The sequence below is a fragment of the Cupressus sempervirens genome, chromosome 4, assembly GCF_028749045.1.
Source record: "Cupressus sempervirens isolate cs-2001-9-10 chromosome 4, ASM2874904v1, whole genome shotgun sequence".
Classification (NCBI taxonomy): domain Eukaryota; kingdom Viridiplantae; phylum Streptophyta; class Pinopsida; order Cupressales; family Cupressaceae; genus Cupressus; species Cupressus sempervirens.
In genome coordinates, this window is record NC_143121.1 from 418979070 (window position 1) to 418992520 (window position 13451).

Sequence of the window (13451 nt, forward strand, 5' to 3'; positions counted from 1 at the left end):
AGGCAGGCCTTTAACAGGGCAGGCCTTTAACAGGGCAGACTATCAGAAGTGGTTGAAATCAATTGCATAGTTATTTTGTGGGTGTCAGCCCACCCCAGTTTTACCTTCTTATTCTTGGAGGGTTTATGGGTCATCAAAATCTTTTGTGTTATATGGTGTGATGCATGTTTACTTTTCATGATTGTTTAATGTTTAATTGCAGGCATGATAATTTCAATTATATGCCATGAAGGATTTGACAAAAAGTAAGAATTGGACATTATAAGACCTTGGATAACTGATTCACCCCCCCTCTAAGTTATTCTAAAGAATTCTAATAAATAGACCAAACATTGAATTAGTTTAAATATGCCATAATTCCCAAGATACAAAGACAATTACAAGAATATAGATTGCTCTAAGAAATTTCATCCCAGTGCTAGGATGCATAGCTAATTATCTTTAACTGTGTTAACTATCTTCAAGATGTGTATGCAAAGTAGTTGTAATCTATAATAAAAAAATATGGTGTTATAACAATTGGCCCCAAATGGCTTCTCCATGGTCATTGAGAAATAAAAAGACAAATATGTTATAGAAATGCCCTTAGACAACTTCCACAATAAAGGAAGATGATCTTGTAAATTCTATGGAGACAAGATAACTTGCTATTAGACAAGTGAATTTTATTTTTGGTGTGTCAAGTTACCTGCCTAGTTTCTCTACAAGACCATATATGCCTTCATCAACCATCATGTACATACTACTATAAACTTTAATAAATAGATAAAATTTAGGAACTTACTGCATTGGACATTGTTGCCTTCTTTCAACCTCTACCATCATTCACTAGCTTGCAATCTTTTGCATCATTCCTCTCATTAGCACTCCCTCTTCTCTTGTGACCTCTACCAACTGTACCGCCCCACTAAGGGATCCAAAAGAACTAACTTAAAGTTTTACTAAGTTTGCCAAACATTTTTTTTTTATAAAGAATAACATGTACAACAATCATAAAGTAGCGGAAGCAATAACATACAATCATACATAAGCAACAATAATAGATTACATTCCTTAAGGATCCCAAGATGTTGAGTTACATTTAAATTTTAATTAATACTAAGTCAAATAAATAACACATCCACATAAAAGAATAATTACAAGTCCAAGTCCATTTAAATAATATATGTTTGTTTCAAATGCCACATGGCAATAAAATTCAGAATGCACAATCATCCACTGTAAATGTCATATGGTATGAAAGGTTGAAAGAATATACATTTATAAAATAAATTACATCATCCCTTTCAGATCCATGAAACAAGTAAAAGACAATAAATAACATCATCCATCATAATACACAAAGATAGAATGAAAGGAAATGCAGACAAGGAACTCTAGTCACAACATCTACGAAATAATCTCAATAGTAAAAGTAAAAAGCACTACCAGCCAACCTCGTGGTAACCCAAAAAAGTCCACTCCCACCACACTAAGGAGATAGTCTCAAGTTCCAAATAGGATATCAATCCCAAAAATCAAAATTAATATCTAGGTTGAGGAAAACCCTAAAAGTGATCTAACTCAAAGGTTCCAAGATAATACGACATCTAGACCTAGAGGCAAAACATAGACACATAAGAAATCTATATTGCTAATGGGCAAGTGTCATCATAGGAACCAACTCTAGGGTTACTTAGCTAGTCTTTTAATCCTTTGGCCCCTTAGTGATTGTATGTGGCACTAGTATCCTTTTGTATTGACAAGGCATACTAATGATGGATGGTCGCAACCAAGCATGCTCTCTACTCCCATCCTATTTTGTACTAGCACTCGAGGCATGGGCGAGGAAAGACAAGACTCTTATTAGGTTCATTTTACTCTCATTTAGTGTAGTGTTTTCACTTATTAAATACTTACAATGAGTTACTTTGGCAGCCACTTTGGGCCTCGAATTCCATTAAAAGCCACTTCCCAACTTAACATACATATTAGCTACCCTAGGCTCATTAAAGTACAAATCAAAGAATCATAGTTTTCATCTTAGTCCTATACAAGTGAATAGAAAGCATAAAAAATAACTGATCAAAGACTCAAAGGTTAAGTCAAATATGTCATAACATTCATCTCAGTTTCACACAAGGACATTGAAAGCAATATCAAACAATAAATCCAAACTCATCGTAGAGCATACCAAACACATTGCCATGGTTAAGTTTAAAAGATCAAGATCAAATCATCATCATGACATCACAAACATAGAGCTCTCGAGTCTCTGGTAACACAACCTGATTGGTCAACACTCTAGTCCATACCCAAAATATGACATACAAGAAAACACTTAACAACTAGTGTAATTCACAATTTTATTTGATTTTGAAGACACACAGTTTGAGTTTCCATTCCATTGTACATTTTTGGTCTAATAAAGTTTACTATAATCTCGTATAACTCAACCCATTTTCACATTTAAATATGAACGCCTTATTACCATAAGCTCTTAAAATGAGCATTATCTCTATAAAGACTTTCTTAAATTTTAAATAATAATTATTACATAATTAGTTGGCAACTTATTTAATGTTATTAGATTTTAAATAGAGAATCCCCATTACCAATTTATAACATTCTATCGACAATTAATTAATTAATAATTAAATTAATTAAAGTAATTGTTTATAACTATATTTCAATAATAATTCTTTTTAATTTATTTATCATATATTAATAAATAATTAATAAATTCAGGCAAGAGCCTACAACACAATGGTAAATTGTGAGCCTCTTATTTGGCAAGTCTTAGGTTCGATTCTATTCAAGCTTAATAAATAATAATAATTAATAACAACACATAATAATAATTAATCACGACTTCTACCTCTTACCGATCAAAAAAATAAAATAAATAATTAATAAATTCATTAATAAAATCTTATAAAAATTAATGTTTAATTAAATCATATTTAAACTAAATTAAATTTTAATTTTAATAAATAAATTATAATATAATTTAAAACTTTTAAATAATTTAATTAAAAAAATCAAATACAAAAAAAAGAACGCGTTTATTTTAAAAAGGCCCATTGCCCTTTGACCCCTGCAGCCGTAGGTGTTACTCCTACCGCAGGCAGCAGTACCACTTGCTGCACACAGGCTTTAATGGTCGTGACAGGGAGGTTGGGGTGTGGGGAATTAATGGCCCTGCCCCCACCTCAATATAATATTAAAAAAAATTTGTTTAAAAAATGAAACAAGCCCCCCTCCCAATAACATTTTTTAAATTTTTATTTTTATATAAACATTGCAAATTTAACCTGATAGGGAAACTACAACAAACCAGCCAAATTTATATTCTAAAATTTCCATTTCTTTTCAAACCCTTCTCAATTAAATTAATAACTTTTTAATCTACATAACAAGGGTTTTCTAATTTTCCTTCCTCATATACAGATAGAAATTAGATATGAATATCAGTAAATCACAATGAAAGATTCCTCATATATGAATTCTAGAAGATAGGTTCAACAAGCACGATGTAGAGAAGAATATTAAATTACATAATTCATTATGCAAATAAAACACAAGACCCTACCCGAGTCTAATGCTAATACACAACCACCTAAAGATTGTGATAGAATTCTCTTTTCTCTCAAAACCTTCTCTCTAAAAATTTCTCTTCTCCAAAAATCCCTAGTCCCTATGAAAAGAACTCTCAATCTCTAATATGGAGTGCACTCTTAAATTCGGGGCACTAATTGTGCAATCACCGAGGGAACTGGTTGTTCACAATCCTTTAACTCTTTATTTACTTATCTTTTACATTTTCATGCACACTTTTTTGTAATATAAAAATATCTTAATTAAATTTATTTACTTTCTCTTTTTAATTAATTTATTACATTTTAATCTCATGCATAAGCTTTATGCAATTTAATTAAAATTAAATTTATTAAATAATTGCTTACTCTCTCTTATTAATTTTCAAAGCATTTTTAATATAATATTTATTAACTTAAGTAATAATAATATTTAGTATTCATTTAAAAATGATCTCCTAAATATATTATTGTTAAATCAAATAAATATTAGTACGCTCTAAAATTAGAGCTATAATTTTCTCTTTAAAATTTAATTCTTTTATTTAATTAATTTCCCAATTAATTAAATATTGAAAATATCTTAATAATTTTCCATTAAATTAAGTCATTAATTAATCTTTTAATTTGACTTAATTAATAGAAAAATCACCAAAGACTTATAAGATGAAATATGGAAACTTGTCATAGAATACCACATACAAGATCAAACTCAAGGGTTATAATCACGAATTTACATCATACAACAAAGTCAAAAGGGTAATAATTTTAGATACTTGTCCTAATTTTCTAGGATAATTGGTTTAAAGGTTAGGATTTATACTCAAGAATTTATGTCCCCTCTCTTACCATTGAGATATTGCGATAGGGTACGCTCATCCTAGCAATTCAGGGAAGTCGATACTCGGTACTTGCAATCTACATAAAATCCACACATGTACAAACACATATATTCTAAACTAAATAGGCAATGGCAGGAAGTGGGTGCATCGTGTAGATCCTAACTAGTAGGTGATTACGACTCCCTTCCTTAACCACATCAGAAATGCCATACATAAGGAAAACATACACGAACACCATACACATATAGTATGGGGTAAGTATCCATATAAGACATCAAATAATCTATCTAACTAACATAATCAAATAACTAAAATCACTATAAATAATCATCATCAAAGTATAATCATGCATACATGAAGTAACTAGTACCAAAGTAGTCTCATCATAAAATCAACTGAGTATGAAAGCAATATCCAATAATCTGGAGAGCATTGCTACTAATTGTCAAGCATAAACATAAACTAGCCTAAAAGAGTTTGGCAATAATAACTAAATGTAAACTAGGGGCAGGCACTACATCCACCCCTCCTAGACTTAGGCTTGCTTTTGGAAGCCTACAAGAATGGTTAAACTAAAGAACTCACTGTGCAGGTCCCATTGGACCCTTTCCCCCTGTAGGAGGATATGATTCCATTGAGAACATTCTCTGGGACCTACCCGTGTAGCTGAAGATCTCATCCCAGATACCATCCTACATTAATATCCAAGATAACAAGATGTTATATTAACCATAAGACCTATTACTATAAGGCATACATAAAAGACACATGTTTTGAAAATAGTATAAGTTTATTTTTTTGTTTTTCCTAATTTAGGTTTAAGTATATTTCAGTCTTGAAGTTTAAGTGTTTAAGTTTGAGAATATACAACTAATAGTTAAAGTTTTGTTTCAGTTCAACTAGTTGAAGTTTTCAGTTTGAAATAGATATATATGACAATTCAAGTTTCATTTCAATTTAACTAGTTCAAGTTTTTAGTGTGAAATAGATATACATAATAGTTTAAATTCTACTATATAGGTCATAGGGTATGAAAGGCTGAAAGAATATACATCATAAAATATATTACATCATCTCTTTAAGATCCATGATAGAAAATACATACAATAGGTTTGACCATCCATCATAGTACACAAAGATAGAATGAAAGAAAATGCAGAACAAGAAGCTCTAGCCACGACATCGAACTGATAGATCTTAATGGTAAATGTAAAAAGCACTCCTGCCTGACCTTGTGGTAACCTAAAAAGGGTCCACTCCCACTGTGCTAAGGAGATAGCCTCGAGTCCCAAATAGGATAACAATCCCAAAAGTCAAAAGTAATATCTAGGTCAAGGGAAAACCTGAAAGCAATCTAACTCAGGGTACCAAGACACAAGTGACATCTAAACCTAGAGGCAACAATGACTTGTAGGATATCTACTATGTAAGTGGGCAACTATCATCACATGAGTCAACTCCAAGGTTACCTTGGCAGCCTGACTAGACTCTGGGCGCCTAGTGACTCTATGTGACACTAGTATACTTTCGTATGATAAGGTATACTAATGAAGCAAGGTCACAACCAAGCATCATTTCTACTCCCATCCTAGTCTGTACTGGAACTTGAGGCATGGGAAAGGAAATAAAATGACTCTTGTTAATTCATTTTACTCTCATTTAGTGTAATGTTATCACTTATTTAAACAACCTACAATTGGTTACCTAGGCAGCATCTTTGGGCTCCAACCTCCATTTCAAGCCACTTCTCCACATTACATACAGATAACCTACCCTAAGCTCAGTAGAGCAAAAAGATCTCAAAAGACCACACACCATACACTAGTTCTTAAACAAGCAACTGACAAGTACTGAAATCACTGGTCAAAGTACAACATCACTAATACAATCATCCTAACAGGACTGATCCAATAAAGTATACATAAACCAAATCATGTCATCATATGTAATCATCAAAGTAATAACTCCCGTTCTCTGGTAGATGTCCTAAACCAGCCAATACTCTAAGTCAACCCCAAACCCAAAACATAAGAAAACATACAATTGACAGTGTAGTTTCATAGTTTTGTTTGATTTTGAAAACACACAGTTTGAGTTTATAGTAAGGTTCAAGTTTTCCTTTCAATGAAAGTTTTCGATGTAAGTTTTTGATTTGATAAAGTTCATTAAATCCCCATATAATTGAACCCATATTCACTTTTAAATTTGAGCGCCCAATTACCATTAACTTACAAATTATTGTCTCTATTAAAATCATATCTTAAATAATAATTAATTGGTAGTTATTTAAATTATTAAATAATAAAATGAATTACATTAACTAATCTCCTTCTAATGTCCTATCAACAAATTAATTAATTAATAATTAAATTAATAAATTTAATTATTAATAGCTTAATTCTTCTAAAGAAAATACTTAATAATAATAAAATACTTTAATAATTAAAGAAAACTTATTAATAAAATAAATTACTCATAAATTTTAAATAAATTAAAAACTTAAATAACTTAAAATTTAAGTAAACTAAAATTTAAATATATTAAAATTTACATACTTTTAAATTTTAAATAAAATTTTAATCAAATAAAGATGGCATGTTTTAAGGCCCGCTAGCTTGCTTTTGTAGACGTTACTTCCGTAGCAGGCCCTGTTACAGTTGCAGTAGGTCTTGCTTAAGCAATACCTATTGCTGTCACAGCAGGACTACCATGACAATCCCCATGTGGCGTCATGTAGGGAGAAGTGGGTGGGTGAGGGGTTGGTAGCCCCACCCACCCAAAAACATATATTATATTTTTTTGTATTGTATAAAAAACAAAACAAATGCCCCCCTTAATTATTTTTTATTTTATAATTAAAAAAATGTGATCAATTACTCTGATAGGGAAAACCCAATGAATCAATTGAATTTGCATGCTATTTTTCAATTTCTTTTCAAAATCCTATCGAATTAAAATACCCAATTGATTAAAATTCACAGAACGAGGATTCTAAAAACTCATTTCTCAAATATAGATAAATTTGATACAAATATCAATAAAAATATACAATGAAAGATTCATCTTAAATAAAACTCTAAAAACAAATTTTTAGACATGAAGAAGACATGAATTCAAAGAATAGAAATCACTGTGCTAATAAGCCACAAGATTCTACTTCAATCTGATGCTAATACACAAACTCACAAAGCACAAGAGAAATTATCTTTCTTTTGAAACTCTTCTTCCCCAAAATTGCTCCTTCAAAACCTCGATCCTTTAAAAATGAACTCTCCCTCTCTGATAAAGAGTTCTCCCCTAAATTCGGGGCTCTAATGTTGATCTTAGATTGGTTTTGACAAATGAGTGTCAACACACTTAAGAAATTTACTAAGTTCATGCTTAGCTAATAACATGTGCCAAGTATAATGTATTTAGATGTTGAGTTGTAATGAGTGCCAAGTCACTAATTTGTCGAGTAAATCAAGTGTCGAGAAAATAGTAAGTGCTGAGCAGTTCAAGTGCCGAGTGGATAGACGATGCTAAGCAAGTTCAAGTGTCGAACTAGACAAAATTATAGTATGTGCTGAGAATCAGTATCAACAAGTGTTGAGTAACACAGAATTGACCTAGTTGTTTGTGATGGCACAAAAAACTATGCAAACCATTTTTGAGCCGACATATGGATAGATCTAGAAGCTTTGAAGATAAGATCAAATCTATTTGGATTCCCTATGTGATCAACATGCAACCAATCATAAAAATGGAAGGAATTGAGCAGGAAAAAAGGATGAATCTCAATCGTAGATTCATACCTAACCGTAAGCCACCAAAGTCTTTTTAAAGGGAGATGAAGCCCCATAATTTAGTGAGAGAGAGAGCATTAGAGAATGCATGTGAGAAGGTGATGATAGTAGTGAAATTGATCAATATACATTCAAGGTGACTTAGAAGAAGGACATAATTGTAGAATTAATTTTTAGAAAAGAGGATCGAGGATACAACAATTCCATATTAGATCATAAAGGATTAAGGATTGAATTGAGATCTAAAATCAGCAATATCAGATTGTAAGTGTATCAGATCAAACATTCTACTGTACTTTCTAACAACTGTATCAGCAGGATGAAATCCTTTGTATTAAGGTTGACTTAACAATCATTGAGAAATCCTTTAACAGGGTGACATTCCAAGTGAGTGTTCTAAAGTCCTTTAGCTAGGCACACTTTTAACAGGGTAGGATCTAACAATCTTTTGTAAGTCTTTAACAGGGCAAGCCTTTCACAAGGCAGATCATGAGAATGGTCAAATTATGTAACCTTAATAGGTGAACTTTATTGCTGCAATAGTGAAGAATTGTGGGTGTCATCCCCACCCTAGTTTTACCTTCTCATTGGAGAGTTTTTGGGTAATCATATCTAGTGTCAAGTGTATATGTGGATGCATTTACTTTACATGTTATTTCTATATGTTTGTGCATGAAATTTTTTTAAAGATTAAAAGTTTTATTGGTTAGAGTTTAGTACTTTTGATTCACACCCCCCCCTCAGAAGTATACATTTTCAATTTATATTTTCAACAATTGGTATCAGAGCCAAGTTCTCATTAGGAGAAGTCTTACAACTTGGAGAAAATATCTTGAGATGGAAGTTTACAAGTTGGGAAAGACCATTGAGAATTAGGAGATTGAGATACATCTCTTACTACAACAACTGGACGATGCCAGAAATGCCTTGAGAAGTTCACTAAAGAGAAGGAAAGAGATTGCTCTAGCTGAAAATGACACTCAATACAAAGAGATTGACACCACAAAGCTATTTGCAAATGGTAACTCCTATGAATTTGATGTAACAATTGTAGATATCATGGACAAGAACAGAGCACAAGCTAAGGAGATCAGAAATCTCAAGTTGGAGTAAGAATAACAAGCAATATTGTTATGTGAGGTGATTGAGCAAAAGAAGGAAGCCATAGAAGACAAATCCATGATTGAAGAAGACAAAAAAAATTTGGCAAATAGATTGGAAGAAAAATCAACAGAGCTATCTAGGATCTCAAACGTTCAGTTGGACACCTTAAGTGAAATGATGAATACCCATCATGAGTTGAATGCCAAGGACATTGATATAACTACATTAAAGTTGCAGAATGAGCAATTGCAGAATAACCTAAAACAAGAGAAGGAGTTTGCTAAAAGTTTCAACAAGCCAAATGAACCCATCAAGTACTTTGAACCACTATTGAAATCCCCTAGATCTAGTAAAGACACATTAAGATTGGGCTACACAAGTGCTGAAAAAGGAGAAACATCCAAAGTTGCTGAGGAAAGAAACAATAAAGGTAAGAACTCTAAACCTACTTGTTCATCATTGTGAAAAGAAAGGACACACAACTAATGTTTGTAGGAACAAGAATGGTAGTCAGAATGCCAAGCCAAAGAACATGATTCATTGTTACAAATGTAACAAAAAAGGTCATCAGGCACATTAATGCAGAACAAAGACCAAGCATGCACCAAAATTTGAAGGATGTTGCTATAATTATCAGAAGTTTGGACACAAAGCCTTTGAATGCAGATCCAAGTCCACATGGTCATCAAACAAGGGAAGAAGCCATGTAAATTCCTATGATTGGGATTAAAATACAAGAAATAGCTTTCATTATTGTCAAGAGTATGGACACATTCCTAAGAATTGCATAAGAACACATTTCAGTGGTAGCTACAACAGATGGTTGAGGCAAACTACATGCTTTAGTTGTTTGAAGACTGGTCATATTAGCAAGCATTGCCCAACAAGGACAAAGGCACCTAACTTAGAGTTCAACAAAGGAAAAGGTAAGGTAGATGTTGAGAACATTAGAGGAGAGATGAACAAGACATGGAAAAAGAAAGATGGATGCAACACATCAAATGAAGGGATCACTTCACTTGAAAGGTGAAGTGATCACACTTCATCAAACTAAGAAAAAGGAGGTATGTGGGACTAGTATTTAAATGTTTCATCATACATCAGTTCCAAGATAAGTTTATTTTTGAAAAAGGATAAACTAGCATGAACAAAGATGCAAGTCAACAAGGAAAAACCAAGGTCAAAATTTTAAGTTTTCATCTTACTACTGAGTGAGAAAGTTTTCTTCAATTATCAAGTAAATTCTACTGTATGTCGAGTTGTCAGCCAAAGTCAGTTGAAGTTGAGTCAGTAGTATTTGCTGAGTGAAAGTAATTCCTATTGAAGCCGAGTAAGGGTAATTCTAATAGCTACCAAGTGATGGAAAATCAATCGATGCCGAGTAGAGTAGAAATTGCATAGAAGTCAAATTTATAGCTGTACAAGCACCATGCATTAAATGCTATATTTTGAAAGGGTATAAGGTAGATTTTCACCCACTTTTCATATTACAAATGCAAAGCAAGAGAAAGTAGAGAAATGAAGTGATTTGTGAGTAAAGATTAAAGCATTTGGGGAAATTCTAGACAAGATCAAGCATCATTCCATTAATCTAAAGGTATTCCTCACATGTCAAGTTACATAGTTATGCAGTTTAATATCTATTAAAACCCTAGCTTGTAAAATGACCTCTAGCTCTAGAAATCCTAAGGAAAAAGAACCTTTTGAAGTTTAGTTGGTTAGAAATGAGGTTAAGCAACCAAATTTTAGAGCTATTCCTGAAGTTACATATAAGAACGACCTGGAAAATGCAATATCAATGATTCCACCTAAGGTCGTAATGGTTCAAGATGTAAGAAAGTGTTACAACTACAAGGTTGGAGGGATAGGAGACATGGAAATTTGTTAGGCATATGACAAATTGTGTGAAAATGGAGTATTGAAAGAAGAATTTTAAATTTTTGAGAGGAAGGGCTTAACCCATGCCCTAGATTTCCATACTATCTTTAAGATTGAATGGATACAAATTGTCTTGAGCAGAATCCATGACAGATGCCTATGGTTGGAAGGAGGACCCATCAAATTGTCAAAAAGGATTGTGCATAGGGTTATAGGATATTCAACCCTAGAATGGCCCAAAACCCTAAGGAGCGACTCAAAAGAAATAATTGAGAAAAATACAGGGGCAAAGTGGAATAAGAGAGGAATAACCATTGATACCATCAAGGATCCACTTCTTGAATTTGCAGTGAGGGTCATATCTCACAAATTCTATTAGTCAAGCCAACTAAATAGTGTGCCATGTATTGTAGTTGATGTATTATACAAGATTGTGAAGAAAGATCATACTTATGATCTTGTAGAGCTATAGTTGCAGCAAATCATGGATAACAACAAGGAGATCCAAAAGTGCTCAATGCAAATTTGGTTCAATTTTGATATGTATATTTTTCTATGTTCTAAATGAGTTTCCATCTTTTGGTAAGGTAGGATGGAAGACCAATAGGTCTATAGTTGTGCAAATAAATGAATATATTGAAGAAATGGGAGATAATTTTGAGTCTGTAATGACTAGCTACTTTGAGGATTTCAAGCAATCCATGAAACAAAGACTAAGAATCATAGTTTCCCTGGTGGAAAAGTACTACAATGACATATGTTTCTTAGTAGATATTGACTACACTTTTATCCAGGCTACAGTACCCAGAGTAAGATGGCTAAGGCCTTTGGGGTATGAAATCAATATAGATGAAGCATCAACAGCCACCACTCCATTACTTGTAGAGCAAGTTGATAAATCAACAAAAATCTTTGGAAATTATGATGTTGTCAAATCCAAGGTTGAAATGGAGTTGAAAAATACCTCAACTCTCAAAAAGAAAGATAAAATGGTTAATAAGCTTAAAGCAAAATTTGGTGAAGGAGCTGAAGGTGATAATGAAGATGATGATGGAGAGGAAGAAGAGGAACAAGAGTAGGGCCAAGAACCTCTTTCCGTAACCCAAGGCATGGGTGAAGATGAAGAAGAAGGTGCTGAGGAGGAACAAGCCGAGGAAGCATTAGCTGAACAAGAGCCAAAGAAGAGAAAGGCTAAGACACAACCTACAGCTCAGCCCAAGGGTAAGAAGATTGCAAAACCTAGCCCTGCCAAGCCTATTGCTCCAGTCGCAAGAGCAACCACAAGGGTCACCACTTAGAATGCTAAGGAGAAAATAAAAGAGAAGAATGAGGCTATTGAGCAACTAGGTCCAATGCAAAAGAAAATAAGGAGGAAATATGTTGCACAACTTGAATCTGATGAAGAGAGGACCAAGTTAGATGATACAAGCTAGTTCAATGTGGTAAGTCATGCACCCAAGTCTAATGTTGAAATTTTTTGTGATAGTATTAGGGATAATGTAGACTTAACTGGTTTGAAAACTATTGAATTCAATAAATTAAACATAAAAGATCAAAATAAGGTTGAAGAATTAGTGTATGCCATGATGAAAAAATTCAAGAATACCCCACTTGAATTTGACACTACAATGCCCAAGGATTTATATTCCATTGTTGAGAATAAATGGCATTATTGTCTAAACATGGAAAAGGAAATAAGAGAGTCCACATTGGCACAAGTGATGCCAAAATTATCAAAAGGCCAAATAACAAAGGCAAACAAGAAACATGGGAGGAAATTTGCACCCAAGTACAGGGCCTTCAACATACTTCGAAACAAGATTGAAGATGTTGTCAAGAAATCAACTCCAATGTGGAAGTTGATATATGGGTTGACCACTATTAAGGAAGGAAAGGAGGATCCCTTTGAGGGAAGGAATAATGGAGAAGAGGAAGAAAATGAAAAAGAAGGTGAAATAGAGAAAGAAAAGGAAGATAGTATAGTGGAGGAGGCACAACAAAAGGGAGATGAAATGGCAACTCTGAGGAGCTACAAATAGATCAAAGTGTGCAAGACACATAGTTGCCACCATTAAGCCCTCCGTATGACACAAACACACCCGCAGAGATAGTAAAAGTAAAGGATGTTCCTAACAGCTTAGCTTAGAACATCAACCCACTCACTGCAGAGGATCTAAAGAAGATCCTTGACCAATTAACATTATAGGAAAAGTTGTGTGATAATCAAGTGGTGGTCAGTGTGGATGAGTTGCAAAAAGTAGTAGTTG